The sequence below is a fragment of the Choloepus didactylus genome, chromosome X, assembly GCF_015220235.1.
Source record: "Choloepus didactylus isolate mChoDid1 chromosome X, mChoDid1.pri, whole genome shotgun sequence".
In the NCBI taxonomy this organism is placed as follows: Eukaryota; Metazoa; Chordata; class Mammalia; order Pilosa; family Megalonychidae; genus Choloepus; species Choloepus didactylus.
In genome coordinates this window covers 184,884,965-184,905,180 of record NC_051334.1, presented here as the reverse complement: position 1 = coordinate 184,905,180, position 20,216 = coordinate 184,884,965, and positions in this window count along the sequence as shown.

The window sequence follows — 20,216 nt, the reverse complement described above, 5'->3', positions numbered from 1 at the left end:
GACTGCAAGAAAGAATGACATGTCCATTATATACCCACACAATTTCTCCTCTCTGTGTGAGAACTCTGTAAAGAAAACAAGGTTACTACTGCTTCTTAAGTTAATCACTGTCATTGTATGTGTAAGAAAAAGGAAATGTTGCTTGACCTGAGTTGATGATTCAAGAGAGTATGTATGAACTCTTGAATGCTCCCCTGGCACTGATCCCATTTGGGGAAAAAGAAGCTGAACCAGAATTCAGCCTTTAAGAAATAAGATAAAAATAAATGTGATATATCCTTAAATATTGCTGGAATAATTAGCATAAAATATACTTCAGTTTGTTTCTTCTGTGTTGCCATGTCTGGATTATGAATGCTCTTAAGGAGTAAAATACCTTAGATATTGCATTCTTTAAAGATGGCTCCTTTGAGGATCTAGTATCTTCCTTTACTTGGAGTTTAATTTATTTTTATTATGTTCTCAGAAATAACCTTTCTACATAATGCAATCTGTAGCTCTCAACAGAGCTGTACTAAATGTTTACATAGAGTTTAAGCCAGTGAAAATGTTCCAATTCTTAGTGTGTTTAGACATCAATGTGTTCCTTCACCCAGGAAGACAATGACCCTCCTACATACTTCTATTGCCCATCAATTCTTTTATAGTGACATATTTAGGAGTGTAACAAAGGAAAGACAATCCCCCCATACAATTCCTTGCATAATCAATTGCATGAACTGCACAGCAGTGAAGGTAGCCTTAGGCACATCAAAATCACAAGAAGTTTTCCAACCTAATAGTTTGATAACAGTGAAAAGGATACACTATTCAACCTTTTCTATCACCAAGGAAGAAATCATTGACAGTTTATAGTACAGCTTCACACTCAAAGCTGTATGTTCAAAGTCAATGAGTTTATCATCATAATATTTGTTAAAATTCTTCTAACTTTTATTGCTGATCACTCATCATAAATTGCTGTCTTGGGCCCTGATGTTTCCAGGCAAAAAGATTTGATTGATAAGATGCTTTCTCCTTACCACCTGTTTAAAAGCAAGGCCGACTCTAGTATTTACTAATTTCGGAAAATTCTCTTTTGAGGGAAATACTGTGTGGTCTCTTTGGGTTCAAAACACTGTTTAATAGAATTGTGGCATCTTGACCTTCTGGTGTAACATGGTCCTAATTTAGTAATCAAAAACATCTCTGAACATCTAGGTCTGAGCAAACAGCACCATTGCCACAAATTTCAGTGCCATTTGTTTCATGCCCTTTTGCTGGGACCAGGTGATTAGTGGTGCCAGGTAGGATTATACAATCTCAAATTGCGATCCTGGGCTCCAAGCTGTAGAACTGGACTCCACCTAATTGTAGAAACCTTGAGAGGTCCATGGTAGTAAAAGCACTCCTATGATTCTGCTGCCTTTTATGCTTCAGCCTTTCCTGCTTAGCTTCATGGAGCCCTGGCCACAAGAGATGCTGTCACACTTCCATTCTGGTTTTGGGGAAAACATAAATTTATGCAGCAATCTATTACTAATGGCTCATTTTGTAATTAGTAGTTTACTAAATGATTATGTGTGGATAAAGCTTTAGTTCAAAATGTTATTAAACAAACTTTGAACTAAACTACAGGTCTGCCAACTTTTTATCTAAAGGGCCGTATAATAAATATTTTAGATGTTGCAGGCCATATGTTCTCTGTCACAAATACTCAACTCTGCCATTATGGCAGTAATGCAGCCATAGCCAATACATAAATGAATAGGCATAGTTGCATTCCAACAAAATTTTATTTACAAAATCAGGCAGTTGGCCTGATATAACCTGTGACACAGTCACACACCCAGTAATCACAGTAGCATTGATCTGATCTAAGAGTCTCAAGATCTGGGCTCATATCTTGATCTGGGCTTGGTTCTATCACCTACTAGCTGTGTGCCATTTGGCTAGTTGCCTCACCTTGCTAACCCTCAGTTTTGACAACTCTAAAATGGCATTACCTGCCTCTACCTACTTCATAGATTTTTTGAGGGAATGATAATAAAAATTAATAATAGATAACTAAAAATAATAATCTTAATAATCATTACCATCTATAGAGCACTTGCCAAGTGCTAGGCATTATGTTAGGTTATTTACATTCATCATCTAGTTTCATCTTCATGCTGTGAAAAGGGCTCCATTTGATACTACTATTAATACAACTGTGCCGGTTTGAGTGTATTGTGTCCCCCAAATGCCATTATCTTTGTGGTCTTGTGTGGGGCAGGCGTTTTGGTGATGGTTGGATTTGCTTGGAATGTGCCCCACCCAGCTGTGGGCAATGATTCTGATGAGATGTTCCCATGGAGGCGTGGCCCCACCCATTCAGGGTGGGCCTTTATCTGTGGAGCTATATAAATGAGCTGACTTGGGGGGAAGAAAGAGAGTGCAGCTGGGAGTGATGTTTTGAAGAGAAGCAAGCTTGCTAGAAAGGAACGTCCTGGGAGAAAGCCGTTTTGAGGCCGGAGCTTTGGAGCAGACGCCAGCTGCCTTCCTAGCTAACAGAGGTTTTCCAGACACCACTGGCCGTCCTCTGGTGAAGGTACCCAATTGCTGAGGTGTTACTTTGGATGCTTTGTGGCCTTAAGACTGTAACTGTGTAGTGAAATAAACCCCCGTTTTATAAAGGCCTGTCCATCTCTGGTGTTTTGCATTCTGCAGCATTAGCAAACTAGGACAACAACTAATAATGAAAATCAAAAATTGTTATTGAGTACTTATGCACCAACATTGTGGTAATTGTTTTACCTAAATTATCTCATTTAATCGTCACAACAAATTTGGTAGCTATTATTATTATTGTAGTTATTAACTCCATTTTACAGATGTTAAGATTTGATAATGCCACTATTTAGCTGTAGCATGTGCATTAAGTAGAAGCCACATAAAGACTATTGGGTAAATGTAGACATTTCATTCCTTTTTTGAAAAGCAGTTTTATTGAGATATATTCACATACCATACAATCATCCATGGTGTACAATCAACTGTTCACAGTACCATCATATAGTTGTGCATTCATCACCCCAATCTATTTTTTATTTAATTTTATTGAGATTCTTCACATAACATACATTTATCCAAAGATCCAAAGTGCACAATCAGTTGCCCAGAGTACCATCATACAGCTGTGCATCCATCACCACAATTAATTTTTTTCAATTTTTAGAACATTTTCATTACTTCAGAAAAGAAATAAAGACAAAAAAGGAAACTCCAATCCTCCCATACCCCTAACCATGCCCCCTCCATTATTGACTCATACTATTGGTATAGTACATTTTTTACTGTTGACGAAAGAATGTTAAAATACTGCTAACTGTAGTATGTAGTTTGCAATAGGTATATTTTTTCCCTATATGCCCCTCTATTATTAACTTCTGGTTATAGCATCATATATTTGTTCTAGTTCGTGAGAGAGATTTCTAATATTTATACAGTTAATCATGGACATTGCCCATCAAAAGAGTCACTGTTTTATACTTTCCCATCTTTTAACCTCCAACTTTCCTTCTGGTGACATATGTGACTCTGAACTTCCCCTTTCCACCACATTCACACACCATTCAGCACTGTTAGTCATTCTCACAGTAATGTGCTACTGTGATCTATGTCCATTTCCAAACACTTGGGTTCAACCTAGTTGACATTCCGCTCATAATAAGCAACCGCTCCCCATTCTTCAGCCTTGTTCTATATCCTAGTAACTTATATTTCATGTCTATGAGTTTACATATTATAATTAGTTCATATCAGTGAGACCCTGCAATATTTGTCCTTATGTGTCTGTCTTATTTCACTCAATATAGTGCCTTCAAGGTTTCTTCATCAACTCATTTTTAAGACAGTTTTGTTCATATACCATACATTCCATCCTAAGTAAACAATCATTGGTTCCCTGTATAGTCATGTATATATGGATTCAGCACCAGCGCCACTATCTATATAAGGACATCTCCATTTTTTTCCACACAGAAGGATGAATAGTCAAAGAAGGTAGAGAGAGACAAAAGAAAAAAGAAAGAGAAAAAAACATGACAGCTAGAAAGCAACAAAAGGAAAGATAGCATTAAACTAAAGTAGAATAAAAAGTCAGACAACATCACCAATGCCAAGAATCTCCCTCTCATATGCATTTAGCTTTGGTATATTGCCTTTGTTACATTAAAAGAAGCATAGTGCAATGTTTCTGTAAATTATAGTCTCTAGTTTTCATTGATTGTATTCCTCTTTCAACCATACAGTCATCTTTGTTCAGTGTACTTACATTGCTGTGCTACTATCACCCAAAATTGTGTTCAAAACCTCTCACTCCTGTCTTTTCCAATCTGTCTGCAGTGCTTCCTTTAGTGTTTCCTGTAGAGCAGTTATCTTGTTGACAAACTCTGTCATTGTCTGTCAGAGAATATTTTAAGCTCTCCCTCATATTTGAAGGACAGTTTTGCTGGATATAGGATTCTTGGTTGGTGGTTTTTCTCTTTCAGTATCTTAAATATATGACACCACTTCCTTCTTACTGCCATGGTTTCTACTGAGAAATCCACACATAGTCTTATCAAGCTTCCTTTGTATGTGATGGATCACTTTTCTCTTGCTGCTTTTAGGATTCTCTCTTTATCTTTGATGTTTGATAATCTGATTATTGTCTTGGCATAGGGCTATTCAGATCTATTCTGTTTGGGGTATGCTGTGCTTCCTGGATCTGTAATTTTATGTCTTTCATAAGAGATGGGAAATTTTCATTGATTATTTCCTCTATTATTGCTTCTGCCCCTTTTCCCTTCTCTTCTCCTTCTGGGACACCCATGACTCAACATTCATGCATTTCATGTTGTCATTCAGTTCCCTGAGACGTTGCTCATATTTTTCCATTCTTTTCCCTATCTCTTCTTTTGTGTGCAGGCTTTCAGGTGTCCTGTTCTCCAGTTCCTGAGTGTTTTCTTCTGTCTCTTGAGATCTGCTGTTGTTATGTCTCCATTGTGTCTTTCATCTCTTGTGTTGTGCCTTTCATTTCCATAGATTCTGCCAGTTGTTTTTTTGAACTTTCCCTTTCTAGCTTCTGTACAACCAGTGTTTTCATTATATGGTTCATCTCTTTTGCCATATCTTCCCTAACCTTTTTGAATTGATTTAGCATTAGTTGTTTCAATTCCTGTATCTCAGTTGAAGTGTAATTTTGATCTTTTTACTGGGCCATAACTTCATTTTTCTTAGTGTAGGTTGTCAGTTTCTGTTGTCTAGGCATCTGGTTTCCTTGGTTACTCCAATCAGGTTTTCCTAGACCAGAATGGGCTCAGGTCTTGGAAGGAGGCAATAGTTTCAGGTGTCCCTGAGGGTGTCTTAGAAGATTGATACACCCTGTGAGGGCTCAAGCTGCTGTGCTTTTCTGCCCAGCAGGTGGCACCTGTCAGCCTGTCACTCCCAACTGGTGTAAGGATGTGTGGCCTGTAGCTATTTTCCCCTAGGCTCTGGGATCTTGTTCTGAATGGAAGGTGGGTAGTAGAGCTTGGCACCACCTTCTTCCTCTTAGGGAAGATACACTCCCTAAGGAGAAGTCATTTGCATTTGAAGAGTCTCTCTGCCTGTGCTATCTCCACCCTTGTCTGGGTCAGAGCACTGGGAACTGAAAATGGCTGAGGCTTTCTCCACTGAGCTGAAAAAGGGACAGAAAGCCCCCCATCAGGGCCAATCTGTGGCCCCCCTCAGTTTCACCCATTGGCCAGAGACAGCTCCTGGTCCTCTGCTCCCCTCCCTTCCTCCCAGAGAGGTCCTCCAGCTCTCCAAGGTCAGTCATCACCAAAAGCCTCTGTCTGCTTGTTGGGGATTCATAGCTTGTATTGAGCACTCCACATTTGCTAATTAAAATCCAAGTTAGAACTGGGATGAAGTATATTCACTTGTTCAGAGATTGCTGCTCTCTATCACAGCAAGGCTTTGCAGTTCGGGCTGTGGGGTGAGGAGCTCCTGGCTCAGATCTGCAGTTTTTACTTACAGATTTTATGCTGTGATCTCGGGCATTTCTCCCAATCCAGGCTGGTGTATGATGTGTGGAGAGTCACGATGTCCCCCAGCAGTTATTCCAGATTATTTACTGGTTTTCCTGGTTGTTTATTAGTTGTTTCACTCCTCTCTATGCTACCATCTTCTTCCGTCTCTATATTTACATTTTATATGAATGGAATCATACAATATGTAGCACTTTATTTCTGTTTTATTTCACCTAGCAACATGTTCTATTAGTTATTGTCATTGTTTTTAATTAGAGAAGCTCTAGGTTTACATAAAAGTCATGTAAAAAATACAATGTTCCCATATACCCCCTATTGTTGACACTTTGCATTAGTATGTTCCTTTGTTACAATTGGTGGAAGAATATTAGAATGTTACTGTTAACTATAGCCCGTAGTTTATATTAGGTGTATTTTCCCATATACCACCCTATTATTAACACCTTGTAACAATGTTGTATATTTGTTGTCATTCATGAAAGAACATTCTTATATTTGTACTATGAGCCACAGTCTTTGTCCACAACAGGGTTCACTGTGTTATACAGCCCCATATTTTATCTTCTAACTTTTCTTCTAGTAACATACACCCCCAAAACTTCCCCTCTCAACCACATTCACACTCATAATTCAGCGCTGTTAGTTATACTCACTATAATGTGCTACCATCACCACTATCCATTTCCAAACATTTACAATCAACCTAATTAAAAATTCTGCACAAATAAGCATCAGATCCCCATTCTCTAACTCCATTCTATTCCCATTACTGGTAACCTATAGATTCTAACTCTATAAGCTTGCTTATTACAATTAGTTCATATCCGTGAGATCATACCTTATTTGCCCTTTTGTGTCTGGCTTATTTCACTCAGTATTATGTCCTCAAGGTTTATCCATGTTGTTGTGTGCTTCAGGACCTCATTCCTTTTTATAGCTGAATAATAGTTCATTGTATGTGTATACCACATTTTGTTTGTCCATTCTTCTGTTGATGGACACTTGGGTCACTTCCATCTTTTGGCAGTTGTGAATAATGCCACTATGAACATCAGTGTGCAAATGTCTGTTCGTGTCACTACTTTCTGATCTTCTGGGTATATACCAATTGTAGGGTAACTTGATGTTTAGTTTCCTGAGGAACCGCCAAACTGTCTTCCAGAGCAGTGCACTATTTTACATTCCCACCAGCAATGAATGAGTGTTCCTGTTTCTCCACATTCTCTCCAACAGTTTCAGTTCTCTGTTTTTTAAAAAATTGCTTTTGTGTAGGCCTAAGGTTTTTCATTAGTTTGCTTTTTTAATTTTACTAATTTTTAAATTAGGACAGAGGTCATTGTTTTGGCAGCTAAACTTTGGATTATTCTGTTGACCTTTCCATGTTTGCCCCCAGGAAAGATATAGGAAAGAGTCTAGGAAATAAGAGTTTATTTAGTATTCAAAAAGAGGAGAATTCATTTCCTTTGCAGTGCAAGCAGAGAAACAGAAAAGCAGCTTTGATGGCTTTCCAGTTGGTCTAATATTAAATATATGTTCAATATCCAGTTTAGATTTCACATGTTCTAAAGTCAAATAAAACCTATTGAAGAGTTAAGCTGTATTTTTTTTTTTTACCAAAACTTCATTTCATTTTTTAAGAAGGTACATTGAATAATGAAGTGAATATATCAGTGTTGATTTGCTCTAATACTTTTTGTCTTTGGCACTATAGAATATAAAATATGCTGCTTTTCAATTAAGGCAGTTACATGGGAGGTAAAATAAAAATGCTTTTCTAACTCAGAGATATGTTACAGAAATGTTGGGGAATATGCAACATCTGAAAATGGGACAATCAGGCATTCAGTAGAATGATGCATTAAACCTTTCAAAAAAGTATTTTAGTTGATTTATTCTTTGTCTTTGATCTGTTGGGAAAGTGTTTAAAATAGAGAAATGTGTTCTTCATGTGAAAATGGAAATAATTGAGTTTTATCTTTAACTTGTCCAGATACGTTTATATATTACATCTTGTTTAGTATATGCTTGTGTTATGGTCTGCTTTGATGTAAAAAATCATTCAAATTGGTTATTTAAAAATGTGCACTACTACTGATATCCCTATTCCCAAACAACATTTAAAGAGAATACTTAACATTTAGAGTCAGGCAACTGATTGTATGCTACACAAATCTAGCCAATTCTCAAAATTGTGGTCTCATACCTGGGTATTCCAAAACTTTGGCTAGTACCACTTGTTTAAGCTTAAAGGACAAAAGGTATACTATTTATAGACATGGTTGTACAAGCAAGGTCTGTACCTACTCTGTCAGGAAGCCCCTGCCCTTCCCCCTCCCACTTTGCCTGGCAAACTCCTACTCATTCTTCACAACTCAATTTATGTCACTTCTTTTGAGATGTCTTCCCCTGTACTTTTGTAGCACTTAGACCATATCGCATATCATGTTCCATCGTAGTTACCTTTTTACCTGTATGTCTCTCTTCTCATCAGACTCTGAGCTATGTGAGTGTTAGCACTATATCTTTTTCATCTTTGTATTCCCAGGACCTAACCTGATATAGACATGTAGTAAGTACTTGCTCAATAAATAAATAAATAAATTCAGAAGACCTGTTTTCATGCCCCACCTTTTCTGGTTATTAACCATATGCACTATCTATAAAATGGGCTTCATCATCAATAGACTTCTTAGGAAACTAAAGCCTAGAAAATGAGGTGAATTGGATGCCATGCAGCTTAAAAGAGGCACAGTCAGATGAAAAGACTTCTGCATTACCCCTCTTACTTTTCTCTCGAGGTCAGCATGCCTTATTCTACATTTCATGTTCTTTCCAGCACATCACACTGCCTCTCAAGGAACTAAAGGAACCTTGGGGTGTAAAGACAGGTAAGAAATTCTATATTGCTTAATATAAAAAAACGTAACTTTGATAAATAAGCCATGGTGCTATTGGTAATCCTGTGTGCTGGTCGGTAGAAAGGCTAGGAGCAGTGCACTTGTCTTTTTGGATAGTGACTATTCTATGCACGATGTAGTCAGAAGACCAGATTTTCAGTCCTTGCCCTGTGACTTCCTTGAGTTTTAAGAAATTAGGAAAGTTTCTCTGAGTCTTAGTTTCCTTGTCTATAAAATGGGGATAATAACCTCTGTTCCCTGTAGGATTACACTGAGGACGAAGGAATATATGTAAGCCATAAATTGCTGCATGCGTATGAGATGGAGGTATGATTTATTATTAAGAAATGTCAAGTCCTTTCGCCTCTGTCACAGTGATCTCTAGGGGGAAGCACCCCTTATATAGTCAACAAAATAGAAGATATGGCATTTTAGTATTTTCAATTATTTATCTAGCCAAGCAGTTTACTAGGGAGTATATTAAATATTTTGTATGAAATTATTCTCACAGTGTCTGAAAGATAAAGATCACCTTGTTTCCCCAGCTTCCAACACACAGTATAACCACAGACAAGTGAGCAGCTTCAGCAATAAAGAGACACAGTTGGCAGGAAGCATTCATGCACTTGAGCTGGCTTCCTTTCTCCAAGGCTCTGGGCAAATAGTGGACACAAGAATTAGAGTCCCACACCCTGGCCAGCTTTTTCAAGAGTGGCTGCTGGTGCTTGAAAAAAGTCAGCTTTCAAACCAAGAGTTCCTACCATCAGAAATGATTTATATGTCACTGTATTAGTTTCCTATTGCTGCTGTACCAAATTACCACAAACATAATGGCTTAAAACAATACAAATTTATTGACTTACATTTCTGGAGGTCAGAAATCCAAAATTGGTCTCATTGGACTAAAATCAAGGAGTTGGCATGGGATGTAACCTTTGTAGGTTCGAGGACAGCATACCTTTCAAAAGTCACCTGCATTCCTTGGTCCCTTCCTCACATCACTCCCACATCTTGCTTCCATCATTACACCTCCTACTATTCTTTTGTTGTTCAAATCTCCTTCTGTGTCCCTCTTATCAGGACCCTTGTGATTCCCATTGGGCCCATGTGGATAATCCAGGATAATCTCTCCATCTTGAGGTCATTAATTTACTCGCATCAGCAAATGTGAGTAATTTTTTTTTCCATATAAGGTAACATTCACATTTTCCAGGGGATAAGATATCGATGATTTTGAGGGCAGGCCAATCTCCTCAGAATGCCTCAGTCTCTAACTCGAACTGCAGTGCCCTTCTATGGAATAGAGATTCTGTGTCAAACCCAGTCATCCTTCCCTACTCCTCTGCTGATATAAATCTAAACACCAATTTCTATCCCATCAGGCTCTGAGCATATCTGAAATGATTGCTCATTGATACTCATTGTTTTAGAAATCTGCTTTATAGACTTTTAAATTTTATATGGCAGCCTGGTATTAGCTTTAGCCATTCTTTAAGTTCATTCTAGCTAAGTTATTGCTACTTATTTTACTTAGTGGTTAATTCACATTTGAGTCTAAATGTGACAAGACTGCTGACCTCAGATTTAGGAGATCTGAGGAAACATAGGTAGTGAGGAGCCTGTGGACTATGGAACCCAGGTCTTCTACCATGAGTTCAGAGCTTTTCCTATCAACATCACTCAGTGTTAAAGGCAGGGATGTCTAGCTGTTCAATACAGTCAAGGGGTGAAACTTATTTTTCTAGGATCTGTTATACTGCATATCACTTTTATAAATGACAGTGTTCGTCATAGACATTTTTTTTTAATTTTTTTATTTTGAAATAAATTCAAAGTTACATGAATAGTTGCAAAAACAATACTAGCCCCATACACAGAATTCCATCATACCCTGACCCCCCTCCCCCGATAGCTCAATCAACCAACTTTAACATGCTGTCACATCACTATTTCTTTCCCTCCCTTGCTATCTATCATCCATCATATATTTCTCTGTCTTCTGAACATATGAGAGTTAGCTGCACACATCCTTGAACATCCACTATAATTCACGTATGTACTTCCCATGAACAAGAACATTCTTTTACGTAATTCCATTAAGCGCAGCTAAGAAGTATAAGAGATTCAACAATGATACAATGCTTACATTCTATATTTCCTTTTCCTTATGTCTCAACTGTGTCCCTTCGAGCCACCTGTCCTCCACCCTCCAATCCCATCCAAGTTCATCTTTAGCATTCAACTGTCGTCTAGTTAGACTGTCTTTTTTTTTTTTCTTTTTTCAATTGTGGAAACATATATACAGCCTAAATCTTCCCATTCCACCCCCCCAGCCTTCCATTAGTGGGATTAATCACATTTAGAATGATGTTATGCTCTTTCCCACCATCCATTACTAGAAATTTCCCTTCACCTCAGACAGCAACCCTACACTCCTTTCTTAACTCCCCATTGCCCCTTCCCCCATTTCTCTTAACCCAAACTCTACTTTTCATCTCTATGGTTATATTCTCTGATAATTTCTTTGTGTTTACTGTGGGGCTTAAAATTAACCTCTTAAATCCCTGTCAATGTTGTTTTTCTTTGATACCACCTTCACTTCAATAGGGCACATAAACTATGTTCCTATACTCCTTCAGTCCCCCACCTTTATATAGTTGTCTAAAATTACATATTTTACATTGAGTTCAAAACCACTGATTTGTCCTTAAAGTTTGTGTATTTTTTATCATGTAGGAAGTAAATAGTGGAGTTATAGTTCAAAAGTTATTGACTTCTATTTGTATTCCATTATGTTTGGAGAATATTCTTTGAGTATATTCATTTTTTTTTATTAATTTCTTGAGGCTTGTTTTATGTCCCAGCTTATGGTCCCTTCTGGAGAAAGATCTGTGATCACTAGAGAAAAATGAGTGTCCTGGTGATTTGGGATGTAAGGTACTATATATGTCTGTTAAAATTCTCTATATCTCTTTCTCCTTTCTTTGTCTCTCTGTTGGTAGGGCTCCCTTTAGAATCTGAAGTAGGGCAGGTCTTTTATTGGCAAAGTCTCTCAGCATCTGTTTGTCTATGAAAAAATTAAGCTCTCCCTCAAATTTGAAGGAGAGTTTTGCTGGATAAAGTATTCTTGATTGGAAATTTTTCTCTCTCAAAATTTTAAATATGTCATGCCACTGCCTTCTCGCCTCCATAGTGGCCACTGAGTAGTCACTATTTAGTCTTATATTGTTTCCTTTGTATGTGGTGAATTGCTTTTCTCTTGCTGCTTTCAGAACTTGCTCCTTCTCTTCAGTATTTGACAGTCTGATCAGAATATGTCTTGGGGTGGGTTTACTTGGATTTATTCTATTTGGAGTTCACTGGGCATTTATGCTTTGTGTGTTTATATTGCGTAGAAGGTTTGGGAATTTTTCCCCAACAATTTCTTTGAATACTCTTTCTAGACCTTTACCCTTCTCTTCCCCTTCTGGGACACCAATGAGTCTTAAGTTTGGACTTTTATTTTATCTATTTTATCCCTGAGATCCATTGCGATTTTTTTGATTTTTTTCTCCATTCTTTCTTTTGTTCTTTCATTTTCTGTTCTGTGGATTTCTAGGACACTGAGATGTTGTTCAGCTTCCTCTAGTCTTGTATTGTGAATATCCAGAGTCTTTTTAATTTGGCCAACAGTTTCTTTTATTTCCATAAGATCTTCTATTTTTTTATTTACTCTTACAGTGTCTTCTTTATGCTCTTCTAGGGTCTTTTTTATGGCACTTATATCCTGGGCCATGGTCCTCTTGATGTACTTTAAATCCTTTGCCATGTTTTCGTTCTTCGATTGTAGTTCTTTGATTAATTTTGTGAGGTACAAGGTTTCTTCCGAAATCTTGATTTGTGTGTTTGGAGATGGATTCTTCTTATCGTCTGGTTTTATCATATGCATTAAGATTTTCTGTTGTTTTCGGCCTCTTGGCATTTGTTTTGCTTGATAGGGTTCTTTCAGGTTGTATCAAAAAAAAAGGATATCGATCTAATTTTTCAGAGACACAGTTTGGTGATGTACACTTTCTCTAACTAACCAGCAGGTGGCGTCTGTGAGTCACCTATATCCCTCAGATCAGTTCTCAACCTTTTTTCCACGGAGTGTGGGGAAATGATTCTTGTGTGTTCAGTTGGAGAACTCAGTTTGGGTGTGTTGCTGGAGCCGTCCACCCTGAATGTGGGGCATGTGTACGGGTGGCCAGTGAGGAAGGGCAGTTCTACTGTTCAAATCTCCCAGGTTCCAGGAGATTCAAGGCTGCTGCAGGAGTCTAAGTCTTCATTTCAGTTCAGCCCTAGACCTTCTCTTTCAGTGTCACACAAACCACTGGACTTGGCGTAGCACCCCTGGGTTCTCCAAGCGGATCCCCCCTCCCAGCCGTGATCCTCCCTCAGCTGAGGGAATGCCATGCTACGTCATCAGTGTGCGCCGTCCCTCAAGGGAAGCCCTGGGCTGCTGGGCTTTGCTGCGGGGCTCTCAGCTCATTTCAGGTTGCAGAATGTCTGAGGCTGTCTTTACTGCAGTGCCTTGTGGGCTGAGAACAGCTGAGGTTTTCTCCACAGAGAGAGAGCGAGGGACAGAAAAACTTCCAGGTTCACCCATCAGCCAGATATAGCACCTGATCCTCTGGGCTCCCTATCCTGAGACAGATATGTCCCCCGACTCTCCCAAGGTCAGTTGTCACCAAAAGCCTCTGTCTGCTTGTTGAGGATTCGCTGTCTGTATTGAGCAGTTAATATTAAAACCTCACTTGGAGCTGGGCTGAGAAAGTGCACGGCACAGCTTCCGTGAGGGAGGGGCTCTTGGCTCTAGGTTCTTGGCTATCAGCGCAGGTCCGCAGTTTTACTTACAGATTTTATGCTGTGATCTCGGGCATTCCTCCCAATTCAGGTTGGTGGATGTTGAGTGTACAGTCACGTTTGTCTCCCCACTGTTATTCCAGGTTATTTACTGGTTTTTTTGTTCATTTATGAATTGTTCTGGGGGAGACTAAGTCTTCCACTTCTTTCTATGCCGCCATCTTCCCAGAATCCCTCATAGACATTTACGTCATGCAATCCTTGATATCAACCCTGTGAGCATGATGAAATTACCATTTCTTTTTTTTTTTTTTTTATAAGCTCAGACTCAGGGAGGTGAAGAGCTTTATATACCTGGTAAGGGGCAAAACTTGGACATGAACTGAAGATTTCTGCTTCCTAATTCACTGTGCTCTTCACTACTCTAGAACTGTCTTGGGCCCTAAAGTTCTACTCCTACCCCTACCCAAGTAATTGGCTCTCCTCTTTGGCATTCTTCCAATCTGTGAAGGCAGTTTTAAAATACCTTCAAGAATGTTCTGCCCACATTCTCTCTAGAAATATCTGGGTAATTGAAGCAAGAGATGTGAGTATGTATGTATGTGTATAGGGGAACTTGAATTATTGAGAAAACTGGCTTCATTTTCTATGTTTTGCATGGTGAGAAAAATAAACTCAATCTTTCTTCTATAAGTCCCTTTGGTGAGATTTGTATATGCCAGTCTTACTGATTGATGGGGATATGGAGGGAAAAAAATGAATGCTTTTGGTGGGCTTACTCTAATGTGGTTCTTTTATAATTATTATTAGAGAAGTTGTGGGTTTACAGAACAATCATGCTCAAAATAAAGGATACCCATATACCACCCTACCACCATCACCTTGCATTGGTGTGAAACATTTATTATAATTGATGAGAGCACATTTTTATAATTGTACTATTAATTAAATTTCATGGTTTAATTTAGGATTCACTGTGAGGTGTAGTTCTATGGATTTTTTTGTTTTTATTCTGTAACCATATATAAAATCTAACATTTCCCCTTAATAATATTCAGATATATGTATATCAGTGCTGTTAATTGCATTCACAATGTTGTGCTACCATCAACACCATTCATTACCAAAACATTTCCATCATTCCAAATAGGAATCCTGTATATTTTAAGGCTTAACATCCCGTTCCCAATCCCCATCTGTCCCTTAGTAACTTGTATTCTAGACTCTGACTCTATGAGTTTGCTTATTCTAATTGCTTCAATAGAGTAAGATCATACAATATTTGTCCTTTTGTGTCTGTTTGTTACATACAACATGGTGTCTATGGTGTCTTCAAGGTTCATCCAGGTCATATGAATCAAGACTTCATTCCTTTTTACAGTTGAATAATATTGCATTGTGTGTATACACACACACACACACAACATTTTATTTATTCATTCGTTGATTTATGGACAATTGGGTTGCTGCCATCTTTTCACAATTGTGAATAATGTTGCTATGAATATCAGTGTTCAAATATCTGTTTGAATCCCTGCTTTCAATTCTTTTGGGTATAAAGTTAGTGGAATTGCCAGGTCATATGATACTTCTATATTTAGCTTTCTGAGGAACTGCCAAAATGTCTTCCACAGTGGCTGCACAATTTTACATTCCCACCAGAAATGAATAAGTGTTCCTATTTCTCCACATACTCATCCTCTCTGACACTTGTAATTTTCTGTTTTTTTTTTTTTTTTTTTTTAATAATAGGCATTCAGGTGGATATAAAATGGTATCTCATTGAGGTTTTGGTTTGCATTTCCCTGATGGCTGATGATGTTGAGCATCTCTTCATGTGCAGTCTGGCCATTTGTTTATCTTTAGAGAGATGTCTGTTCAAGTCTTTTGCCCATTTTTAAAATTGGGTTGTTTTCCCTTTGTTGTTATGTTGAAGGATGTCTTTATATATTCCTTTATTAGATATGTGGGTTCAAATATTTTCTCCCATTGTATAGGTTGTCAATTTACTTTCATAATAAAGTCCTTTGAGGAACAAAAGTTTTTAATTTTGATAAAGTCCCATTTATCAATTTTTTCTTTTGTTGCTTTTGCTATTGGTGTAAAGTCTAAGAAACCGTTGCCTAACAGAAGGTCCTGAAGATGCTTCCCTATGTTTCTTTTAGGAGTTTGAAAGTTCTAGCTCTTATATTAAGGTCTTTCATCCATTTTGAGATGATTTTTGTATATGATGTTAGGTATATGTACCTTCCTTTTTTGAAAATGGAGATCCAGTTTTTCCAGCACCATTTGTTGAGGAGTCTATTCTTTCCCAGTTGAGTGGTCCTTGCCACCTTGTCTAAAATAAGTTGTCTGTAAATTTGAGGGTTGCTTTCTGAGCTCTCAATTCTATTGCATTGGTCTGTATGCCTGTCCTTGTGCCAATACCATGCTGCTTTGATTACTGTGGCTTTGTAATATGTTTTAATATTGGGAAGTGTGAGTCCTCCAACTTCATTTTTTTTTTTCAAGCTATTCAGGGCCCCTTACACTTCCATATAAAAATTTTTTTAAATCTTCATTTTATTGAGATATATTCACATACCATGCAGTCATACAAAACAAATCGTACATTCAATTGTTCACAGTACCATTACATAGTTGTACATTCATCACTTAAATCAATCCCTGACACCATCATTAGCACACGTATAAAAATAACAAGAATAATAATTAAAGTGAAAAAGAGCAATTGAAGTAAAAAAGAACACTGGGTACCTTTGTCTGTTTGTTTGTTTGTTTCCTTCCCCTATTTTTCTACTCATCCATCCATAAACTAGACAAAGTGGAGTGTGGTCCTTATGGCTTTCCCAATCCCATTGTCACCCCTCATAAGCTACATTTTTATACAATTGTCTTCGAGATTCATGGGTTCTGGGTTGTAGTTTGATAGTTTCAGGTATCCACCACCAGCTACCCCAATTCTTTAGAACCTAAAAAGGGTTGTCTAAAGTGTGCGTAAGAGTGCCCACCAGAGTGACCTCTCGGCTCCTTTTGGAATCTCTCTGCCACTGAAGCTTATTTCATTTCCTTTCACATCCCCCTTTTGGTCAAGAAGATGTTCTCCATCCCACGATGCCAGGTCTACATTCCTCCCCAGGAGTCATATTCCACATTGCCAGGGAGATTCACTCCCCTGGGTGTCTGAACCCACGTAGTGGGGAGGGCAGTGATTTCACCTTTCAAGTTGGCTTAGCTAGAGAGAGAGGGCCACATCTGAGCAACAAGAGGCATTCGGGAGGAGGCTCTTAGGCACAATTATAGGGAGGCCTAGCCTCTCCTTTGCAGCAACCATCTTCCCAAGTGTAAAACCTATGGTAGAGGGCTCAACCCATCAAACCACTGGTCCCCTATGTCTGTGGTCATGTTAGCAACCATCGAGGTGGGGTAGGCCAATACCCCTGCATTCTCCACAGGCTCCTCAAGGGGGCACTACATATTTTTTTCCTTGTTTTTCTTTTTTTTTTTTTTTAACTTTCCTTTCTTTTTTAAGTCAACTGTATGAAAAAAAATTAAAAAAAAAACATACAATAAAAGAACATTTCAAAGAGACCATAACAAGGGAGTAAGTAAAAGACAACTAACCTAAGATAACTGCTTAACTTCCAACATGTTTCTACTTTACCCCAAGAAAATTACCTAATATAGCAACATTTCTGTGAACTTGTTCCTACTATATCCCTCAGAAATTAACAGACCATAGTCATTCCTGGGCATCCCCAGAACGTTAAATAGCTTATCTGTTCTTCTTGGATTATTGTTCCCCCTTCCTTAATTGCTCTCTATCACTAGTTCCCCTACATTCTACATTATAAACCATTTGTTTTACATTTTTCAAAGTTCACATTAGTGGTAGCATATAATATTTCTCTTTTTGTGCCTGGCTTATTTCGCTCAGCATTATGTCTTCAAGGTTCATCCATGTTGTCATATGTTTCACAAGATCATTCCTTCTTACTGCCATGTAGTATTCCATCGTGTGTATATACCACATTTTATTTATCCACTCATCTGTTGAAGGACATTTGGGTTGTTTCCATCTCTTGGCAATTGGGAATAATGCTACTATGAACATTGGCGTGCAGATATCTGTTCGTGTCACTGCTTTCCGATCTTCCGGGTATATACCGAGAAGTGCAATCGCTGGTTCGAATGGTAACTCTATATCTAGTTTTCTAAGGAACTGCCAGACTGACTTCCAGAGTGGCTGAACCATTATACAGTCCCACCAACAGTGAATAAGAGTTCCAATTTCTCCACATCCCCTCCAGCATTTGTAGTTTCCTGTTTGTTTAATGGCAGCCATTCTAACCGGTGTTAGATGGTATCTCATTGTGGTCTTAATTTGCATCTCTCTAATAGCTAGTGAAGCTGAACATTTTTTCATGTGTTTCTTGGCCATTTGTATTTCCTCTTCAGAGAACTGTCTTTTCATATCTTTTACCCATTTTATAATTGGGCTGTCTGTACTATTGTCATTGATTTGTAGGATTTCTTTATATATGCAAGATATCAGTCTTTTGTCAGATAGATGGTTTCCAAAAATTTTTTCCCATTGAGTTGGCTGCCTCTTTACCTTTTTGAGAAATTCCTTTGAGGTGCAGAAACTTCTAAGCTTGAGGAGTTCCCATTTATCTATTTTTTCTTTTGTTGCTTGTGCTTTGGGTGTAAAGTCTAGGAAGTGGCTGCCTAATACAAGGTCTTGAAGATGTTTTCCTACATTATCTTCTAGGAGTTTTATGGTACTTTCTTTTATATTGAGATCTTTGGTCCATTTTGAGTTAATTTTTGTGTAGGGGGTGAGGTAGGGGTCCTCTTTCATTCTTTTGGATATGGATATCCAACTCTCCCAGCCCCATTTGTTGAAAAGACCATTATGACTCAGTTCAGTGACTTTGGGGGCCTTATCAAAGATCAGTCGGCCATAGATCTGAGGGTCTATCTCTGAATTCTCAATTCGATTCCATTGATCTATATGTCTATCTTTGTGCCAGTACCATGCTGTTTTGACAACTGTGGCTTTATAATAAGCTTCAAAGTCAGGGAGTGTAAGTCCTCCCACTTCGTTTTTCTTTTTTAGAGTGTCTTTAGCAATTTGAGGCATCTTCCCTTTCCAAATAAATTTGATAACTAGCTTTTCCAAGTCTGCAAATTAGGTTGTTGGAATTTTGATTGGGATTGCATTGAATCTGTAGATGAGTTTGGGTAGAATTGACATCTTAATGACATTTAGCCTTCCTATCCATGAACATGGAATATTTTTCCATCTTTTAAGGTCCCCTTCTATTTCTTTTAGTAGAGTTATGTAGTTTTCTTTGTATAGGTCTTTACATCTTTGGTTAAGTTTATTCCTAGGTACTTGATTTTTTTAGTTGCTATTGAAAATGGTATCTTTTTCTTGAGTGTCTCTTCAGTTTGTTCATTTCTAGCATATAGAAACATTACTGACTTATGTGCATTAATCTTGTATCCCACTACTTTGCTAAATTTGTTTATTAGCTCTAGTAGCTGTATCGTTGATTTCTCAGGGTTTTCCAGATATAAGATCATATCATCTGCAAACAATGACAGTTTTACTTCTTCTTTTCCAATTTGGATGCCTTTTATTTCTTTGTCTTTCCGGATTGCCCTGGCTAGCACTTCCAGCACAATGTTGCATAACAGTGGTGACAGCGGGCATCCTTGTCTTGTTCCTGATCTTAGAGGGAAGGCTTTCAGTCTCTCACCATTGAGTACTATGCTGGCTGTGGGTTTTTCATATATGCTCTTTATCATATTGAGGAAGTTTCCTTCAATTCCTACCTTTTGAAGTGTTTTTATCAAAAAGGGATGTTGGATTTTGTCAAATGCTTTTTCAGCATCTATTGAGATGATCATTTGATTTTTCCCTTTCGAATCTTTAATGTATTGTAATACATTGATTGATTTTCTTATGTTGAACCATCCTTGCATGCCTGGAATGAACCCCACTTGGTCATGGTGTATGATTTTTTTAACGTGTCTTTGGATTCGATTTGCAAGTATTTTGTTGAGGATTTTTGCATCTATATTCATTAGGGAGATTGGCCGGTAGTTTTCCTTTTTTGTAGCATCTTTGCCTGGTTTTGGTATTAGATTGATGTTAGCTTCATAAAATGAGTTAGGTAGTGTTCCATTTTCTTCAATGTTTTGAAAGAGTTTGAGTAAGATTGGTGTCAGTTCTTTCTGGAAAGTTTGGTAGAATTCCCCTGTGAAGCCATCTGGCCCTGGGCATTTATTTGTGGGAAGATTTTTGTTGACTGATTGGATCTCTTTGCTTGTGATGGGTTGGTTGAGGTCTTCTATTTCTTCTCTGGTCAGTCTAGGTTGTTCATATGTTTCCAGGAAATTGTCCATTTCCTCTACATTATCCAGTTTGTTGCCTTACAGTTATTCATAGTAT